The sequence below is a fragment of the Notothenia rossii genome (assembly GCF_949606895.1).
Source record: "Notothenia rossii genome assembly, chromosome: 8".
Taxonomy (NCBI): domain Eukaryota; kingdom Metazoa; phylum Chordata; class Actinopteri; order Perciformes; family Nototheniidae; genus Notothenia; species Notothenia rossii.
Genome location: NC_136906.1, coordinates 19664944 through 19673583, shown reverse-complemented (window position 1 = coordinate 19673583; position 8640 = coordinate 19664944).

Here is an 8640-nt window from a genome sequence, read left to right as displayed (position 1 = left end):
ATAACAATAATACAACCTATAATAATAATAACCATAATCATATTATGGTTAATATTATTAAAAAATAATAATAAGTATACTACATATTCATACTCATTATAGTTGTATTGTAATTATAGTTGCTATGCTTATTATGATTTGTATTATTATTAATTTAACTTTTAATTTTAAATATTTTAATTGTTTTTAAAAACACACTGAAACTAAACAAAACATATGAAACAAATAAATGAAATTACTGAAAAGTCATTAAACATCATGAATAGTTAAATAGGTATCCGGAGTATTCAAATATTGGCTCTAGTTTTTCATGTATTCATGATTTCATTCATTTGGTTATGATGCCCATAAGACAACCCGGTCTTATGGAATGGTGAAGAAATGTAACCTATGGATTCGTACAAGTTTACAGCTCTGTGCAATAATAGTTGGTTCTGTGCCACACCCAGAGTCCAAATCAGGTATTCCATTGAAGTATATCTTCCAGGCCTGCACCACGTTTTTCACAAGAAATTAAGGTCATTTTGGTCATTTGAGGTGAAGATTCCCACACTGCACACATGCTTATCTATAGTGCTTTTAAAGGGCGGATCCAGGGGCGCCGTAAGGGGGTGAAAAGTTAGGACGATTCTAAGCGCCCGTGACTGACGGGGGCCCCAAAATGTTTAGAACATTAAGAAAAAAAATGTAAGTAACCTTTCATCAATCCTCAATAATTAACATTAATAGACCGTTATATTGATAAAGTACTCACTAAACTTACGATTAATTTAACTTATTTTCTTCCAAAAATTAATTATCCAAAGCCTCGGCTCGGAAACACATCTACAGCAGTAACATGATGCAACATACACATTAATGTAGCAGCAATATTAATGGAGAAACATCAGACATAATAGTAAAACACTGCAAGGGAACATTTTATTGCACCAGGAGCTATCTTTGGACTTTTACTGGGACAACGTTGACTTGCCTGTGAATAAAAAATAAACCATAGTGTTGGTGATCTAAAGTGTTGTCATTCTTCTTTGAACACCAGCAAGACCGCTAACACCCTATTTCAACAATCACACTCCCTGTCATTGACTCTCTCGCGAGAGTTTTACACAAGACGGATCCTTTCTAGCCATAACCAGCAGCCCTGTGCGCCCATAATGCTGAACCTGAACCAGCTTTTCTCCCAACTGAAGGAGGTGAGCAGCATTGTGTTGAATGACATGCCACTTAACATATTTGAAGGGAGACACATATATATATATATATATATATATATATATATATATATAAAAACTAAAAGCTAACATCTAATTTTAATTATACATTTCAAACACAGTATTTTCCCACATAGCCAATGATCTATATAAAACAAAAAACTGCTTTTAGTCTATTTGGATGATGGACAGTTTGAAGCGTTGAGTGAGTCTGTATTAGGTAAACTACATGTTAATCACCGACATTTTGGTTATGATATTAATACTAATGTTATTATATTAAAGCAGGGGTGGGGAACCTCCGGCCCCCGGGCCGTATACGGACCGCTAGACCATTTGGTACGGCCCTCGAGGTAATTTATAAACAAAGTGGCCTGTGCCTGGTGGTGGGGCCCAATGTGATATATTTTCATGGGGCCCAAAATCCCTGGCGGCGCCCCTGGGCGGATCCGGTCAGAGGGAAGCAGTTACAGACAGCATCACCACAAACACGTGCCTGTGTGTTTGAAGTATATTACATTCTATTTGTATGATTGTATTACTTGTGTACTTTATAAATGTAATGTATTATTATTATTAATATTCTTATTAGGAGTCACCAGTTGCTTGCCAAATAGTGAGCCCACATTTATCTGTACTGCTAAGCCTTATATTGGCTACCTTCATCTTCTTCATCAGCAGCATCCTTGGTATCTGTTGTTCACTGAGTTGATTCTCGCTAAGTAGCCAATATACTGTATCAATATGTATTACATATATATATATAATATTACATATTACATACTACAACATCGTGCCAAATAGTGAGCCTGTGTTGATGTATATAACTGGTTTATAAATGGTTCATAATGATTAATAAAGTGTTTGAAACCTAATTCATAACCTAATTATAAGCCCTTTATGAATCCTTTATAAGGGTAGTCTTATTGTAAAGTGGTACCCCCACTTGCTATACTGCCCTGACATACATTACATTAGCTTTAGAAATGACTCTGGGTAATATGTGTGACCTGGTAATCATAAAAAGTGTTTAAAGATTTGATTGTTGATTTCGGGTGTCATTAACTCCTAAACGCTGCCAGCTGATCCAGCTCAGTACAATGGGGCGGAGCTTTAAGGACAAGTGCGCGAAACAATACAACATCTGTTCACATCTGGTGACACACTGTCACACACAGGAAACACCAATGTGGAATGGGCAGATGCTGAGTGTCGCTGCAGGGGTCTAATGGACCTCTCAACTTTGCCAGGTAAAATACAAAATATAACTTGACAACATTAACTGAACCACAGCTGTTATTTCAAGGGATATTCTCTGTCTTCGGTCCTTCATTCAAGTGGATGATTAAAGTAAACAATTTGTTAGGCCCTGACGATTATATGACAGAACAAAACAAGAAGATTATTAAAATATCCTTCAGATTTGAGTCGTTTCCTCACTCTTTGGTATGACATCAAATCCCACTCGCCTTTAAATTGTCTTTACTTTAATCAACTTTATCAGTCATATGAGATATGTTGTCATGCATGCACAAATATATTAAGCGTAGCAAGCATACAACCAAGTTTAACCAACAGAAATCCACTTATCAGGGTTTTCTCAATGCCATATAACAAAAAGTCCTTACTATATGACGTTAGCACTCTGTCCTGGCCGTAACTCAAACAGCCCTAACGCAATGATTTGGCTATTGGCAGACTGCTTGAAAATTCAAATCATTGAGTGAGGAACATTAGCCAAAAATGGCCACAGGCGTTTTCGTGATTTCTTTCATTTGCATCAGCATAGTCTATTAATGGTTACAAGTGGCACAGCCCCACCTAGTGTCAGCAGAAAGTATTAAAAATAATGATTACAACAAAATGCAAAAAACAAAATATATATATATATAAAATATATTTTAAGATCATGTTTAATGTCTCGACTATCTGCGTTTGAGTCCATCTGTCACGGTTTGTGAAACAAGCAGGACCCAAATGCAGATATAAACAGAAACTTCCTTTATTTCAAGGCTATGATATATGTGTACAATGACAAAACAGAACACTCACCGCAGAACTAGTCAGGGAACAAGACGAACCGACCAAGACAGACAGACAACCCAGAACTTAAATACACACAAGACTCAATCACACAACAAGACACAGGTGAGGAGGGAGGAGAAAACACAGGGGCCCAGGTGAACATAATCAGACAATTAGACACACCAGGGAAACTAATGACAAGAGGAAAACACAGGGAAAAGGACCAGACAATAACCCAAAGGAAAACATGACATGGAAAACAGCAAAAACACCCAAACCTACAAAACTATAAACGTGACATAACATGAGAATCGTGACACCATCTCCTGCTGCCTCACACTCACCTGAATGACAATGAAACCTTCAATTCATAATAAACTTTACATGTACATAAATGGGAAGAGCTATCTGTGTTTTATTGGGTTTTGTTGTTTTGATGATTGTCATACTACTTTTAATTATTTGATGTAAGATTATATACAGTACTCTTCCATTTACATTTTTTTGTAATATTGCAAGATAGATTTAAGTTTTAGTCTGAAAATGCTTGGAACTTTTAGTATTATTTTACTATTTTAGTATTCAGATGGGATTGGCTTTTCTTTAAAGACTCATTGCAAACCTTTTCTTCCTCTTCTTTCTATCTCATGTTATTTGCATTCATCATAAGGGAAGAACATTAGAAAGGAAGAAAGCAATTACATTTTCAAAGGGACGAATTACAACCAACTGACGAAGTAAAAGTAAAAGGCAGATGATAATTGTTTACTTTCATGCAAACAACAGTTGACTTGGTGTCTGTTCCCCTGATCTCCATGTCTAGTAAAAGTAGAAAAGATTGAGTAAAAATGTATTGTTTTTCTTATAACACTAACTGCAGCCGGCATTGGCTCTACTGTAAGGGGAAATATCTAAAGCACCATTTTAAGTCTTATATGGCAGAGCTGATTTCTATTTGAATGCCTTGTGTTTTAGTTGTCTTGCCACAAGATGGAGCTATGTTCTAAGTGAGAAGCCTCAGCACGTTTCAAAAGAGAAAGAGGACATTTTTCATATCTTTATATTATGCAGCATGTCTTTTCAGGACTCCTTCAGAACAATCTTTCCTTATAGCACCAACATGTTATTGTACAAAATATCCGATTCACCTTCAGACAGGAGCAGTTGGGTCTACTCTAGTTAAAGAGCAACTTCCAGGTTAAAGACACCTGTGAATACATTTGTAGGAAAATGATGAATACACTAGATTTTCAAAAAAATATACAGAAATATACACTACAGTGACATCTGGCATCGTTTTTGTAAGAAATGTTCACTTCCGCATAAAAAAGCCTCGGCACGTGACCTCCCGTGTGTGACGTAACATGGGGGAAACAAGGGGGAGAGCGGCCGGTGTAACGTATTAATAAACATGGATCCCAATGCTAGTTTCGACACAGAAGACACAGAAGAAGTTGAACATGAATATTAAAATGCATATGACGGACCACAACCTTATAATTATGAGCCTGCTAGGCGTCCAAGAGACCAGGAGCAGCCAAGGATTAGAAGAAATAACGGCCATCGGAGAGAAATTGAGCTGTGGTGTGAGGAGAACCGGTGGAGAACTGGGCAGCTATCTTGGTGAGTGACCGGCGTTAGCTACAGAATGTTAGCTAACGTCACATCACAACATTGTGAAGTTAGCTATCATACATCAGGCTATAACTAAAGTAGCATTGATAATATAGTAACGTTACTGGCAGGACTGTTGATACTGATCCATAACAGAAACTAATGCGCATCAGCCGTATCTCGCGTTACCTAATGCAACTCCACACTGCGGTGCTGTGTACCGGAGGAGAGACGCGAGATACGGCTCCACGGGGGTGGAGAGAGATGTAATACGGTTTCCTGATAAAGCTGTGGAGAGTATGTGCTGCAGGGAGGTAGATTCACAACGCACCCAGGAACGAACGCTAGCTCCGGTCCTTTTTAATGTGGACTCGATGTCCTGACAGGCTGGTATTTGTGCAACCTGCACAAACACAATACTGCACCATGATCACAAATGGTGAAATACAATGTAAAACTACCGAAAAATACCAGCTCACTAAAACACAACCGCTCAACTCAACGCAACTACTAACTATACCCGCGGTCAGAGAGCGGAGATGTTTACCCTTTGTGATGTAATATGACGCGTTTGACGTATGACCTTAAAAAAAAGCCGTTTTTAAGAGCAGAGCTCAAAATTGCTCCTTTCCCTCTGAATTCCTGCCCTTATGTCTCCTAAAACATATCAAATCCTACATTCACTTTTAAACTGTAATTTTCAAACAAGTTTAAGCATAAATGTAGAAAAAAAAAAAACCTGCAAGATTCTCCCATGGTCATGGGATATGGTCCCATGTCATGCTTTTCCGTGTATTAACCATCATCTTGTGAGTTATGTAGCTTTTTATGCATGTAAACGGGCTGCAGAGTCACAAACCCTCAAAGTACACCCTGTAGCGAGTAAAACTCTAACACAGAAAAGACCTGCGTGGGCAGTGGTGTAGGTAAATGTAGGTGGGCCAGGGGGAGACATATTAAGCGTGGGGTCTGAGCTGAAACTTCATTAATGATTTTAATGATTTTTTAATGCACTAATGGAACATAAGCATAAATTAGCAGGGAAAATAAAAACATACAGAAGGCACGGCGGCCTCAGAATGTGTGTAAAACTGACAGGGATGGGTATCGTTAAGGTTTTAACTTTTATCGATAGCGCTTATCGATCCGGTCCTTTTAACGGTACTTTTATCGGTTCTTTTGGAGAAAAAAATAAGGTAAACTTACTAAACAAATTGTGAACAAAACTAACATTGCTTTTTATTTAAATTAAATACATAATATTTCACATCAAAAGAAACAACAATGTTTTAACAAATCGTATTAAATAATCTGATGACAGAACTGTTAACAGAATAGCTGAAACTTTAACAAAATAAAGAGTAACTCCGTTGCCTCTAATCATTAACCCATGTTTGTATAATGTAGAACCGTGTGTTGCTGCTAGCATACATAACACCTGACGTGGAAACGTTACTCGTGGACGGGGCTACAGAGCTACTAGAAAGACAGTCGAACCCGGTGCATTTCTCCGTCTGAATGTGGTGCACTTTTGCAAGATGTTTTGACAAATTGCTCGTGTTACCGCCCTTCCATGCTAACACTTATTGCACTTTTGGTAACGAGCATTGTCCACATCGACACGGCTATAGTTTAACCACACCTTGGAGTGCGTTCTCTCCGCCATCTCCTCCGTGTGTGTGTGTGTGTGTGTGTGTGTGTGTGTGTGTGTGTACACGTATGTATGTGTTGCATGCATCTAGCAAGTGCTTGTGTGTAAACTGCCCCGCCCCCTCGCACACGGACGGGGGAGAGAGATCTCTCGTCTGGAAAGATCTAAAAGACGCATGTTGCTGTCTTTTTGCATACCAGAAACGGAGTTGGCGACACTACAACTGCAATGTAATGTTTGTGTAGCAATAATACATATGACATATATATATATATATATATATATATATATATATATATATATATATATATATATATATATATATATATATATATCGGCGGCCACAGGTTGTTTATCCTTGACAGTCGCACATGGGCACACACTGAGTGTTTTCATATTCAGCAAATGTGTACACGCTAAACTGCAGACTTCAAGAAGAAATAATACTTTCATTCACTCACGGCAAAAGTTACTTTACTTACTATAAAAACTCACGGTAAAAAAATGCACTCCCTATTCCATTGTCATGAAGGTGGAATCTAACTATATCCAGAATAAGTTTTATTGGATCCAGGCTAGAAACATGTTTATTTCTGCTGTAAAGTTGGGCATTTTAACATGGGGGTCTATGGGAATTGCTCCTTTCTGCATCCATCCCCTGTCGGCCACTAGATGAACTGCAGTTTGTGGCATTTCCTTCTGGGCTTCCCGGCTCTGCGCTATGAAGCGCTGATTGGCTGTGGGTGGGCCAGACGTGCATGTGGGCCCACCCGGGCCCACCCACAGCTACGCCACTGGTCTGGGACTGGGTGCCGTGTTGGCGGGACGTTGCGGGGCTCGCTGCTGGAGCGGACAGTGTGAGATGGCCTGCTGTGGGGGATCTGCGAGTCAGCGAGACCCAGCAAAACCCAGCCTGAACCCAGCCCGAGCACACACACACCTGCAGACTGGCTGTGAGTCTGCGTGTGTGCTCAGAACGAGCCCAGGCCGAGCCCCGCCACATCTCGTTGTCTCAGGCTGAGCTCAGGCTGAGAAATCCGCGGAGCTGCAGCTGAAAAAAGATTGAGTGTGTGTGTGTGAAGAAGTCCGCGGATTAGACGTTACGTCACTATACCCAATACGTCACTGTATTTAGGCCTACTACAAATAAGAAAACAATGGAACAATTTAAATCTCCAAGGAGGCGTTCTGGGGCAGCATACAGGATTCTCAGCTCTCATTGCTGGCAGTGCCGCCCCTTGCCAACTTGGGGCCCCGAGCGACATTGTGAGATGAGGCCCCACCCCCCCAACCGGCAGGAGTGAAACATTTTTTTCTGGAAACAAAGCAGGCTACTTTGCAAATATAATTCCTGTTTATTATTATTATTATTATTATTATTATTATTATTATTATTATTATTATTATTATTATTATTATTATTATTATCAATAGTTACTTTTTTATACAGTGAGGTAAATGGTAAATGTGCATGTATGTCGTTCAGTATGCGTTTACAGGTGAATACGTCTGCATTTCCTGCCAAATACTAGCCTCAAAAAGATTAAAATACAATTGATGCAAATAAACTACTTCTACTAATAATGATAATCATATCAATTCAATAATACAAATACTGTATTGTTTTATTGTAATATAGTTGTAATATAGTCAAGACAAAACATGCTTATGACATGCTCAAAAACTGATATTTCTTAAATCTGTATTCAAATGTAGTTCCCTCTGTCAGCAATGTATCAACAACACATCACACATTTCTATCAGTATTTCTCTGTGTTGTGGTTGACATGATGATGACTGTTAGGAGTTAAGGGGAGAGGCTGAACATCACCATGAAATGTGCAAATTGACATAAAAATGAATAAAAGGGGGAAAATGCTCCATGTGTTTTAGGCTGTAAACTTTAACTGTTATGTAAGCCAACTAGAAAGACAGTTTATTACTCTTCCTCCTGTACATTAGCAGATAAAAGGAATAACAGACTTGAATGGACGGTAAATAAAGAATGCTGGAAATAACTGCATCTCCATTAGCCTATATGCTATGCAGAGACTGCCTTCTTCATATCGTGAATTGCAGCTAATGTTTTAATATGGCAATTGGCAATTTGACTTATACAACATTTGCAAGTTGTACATT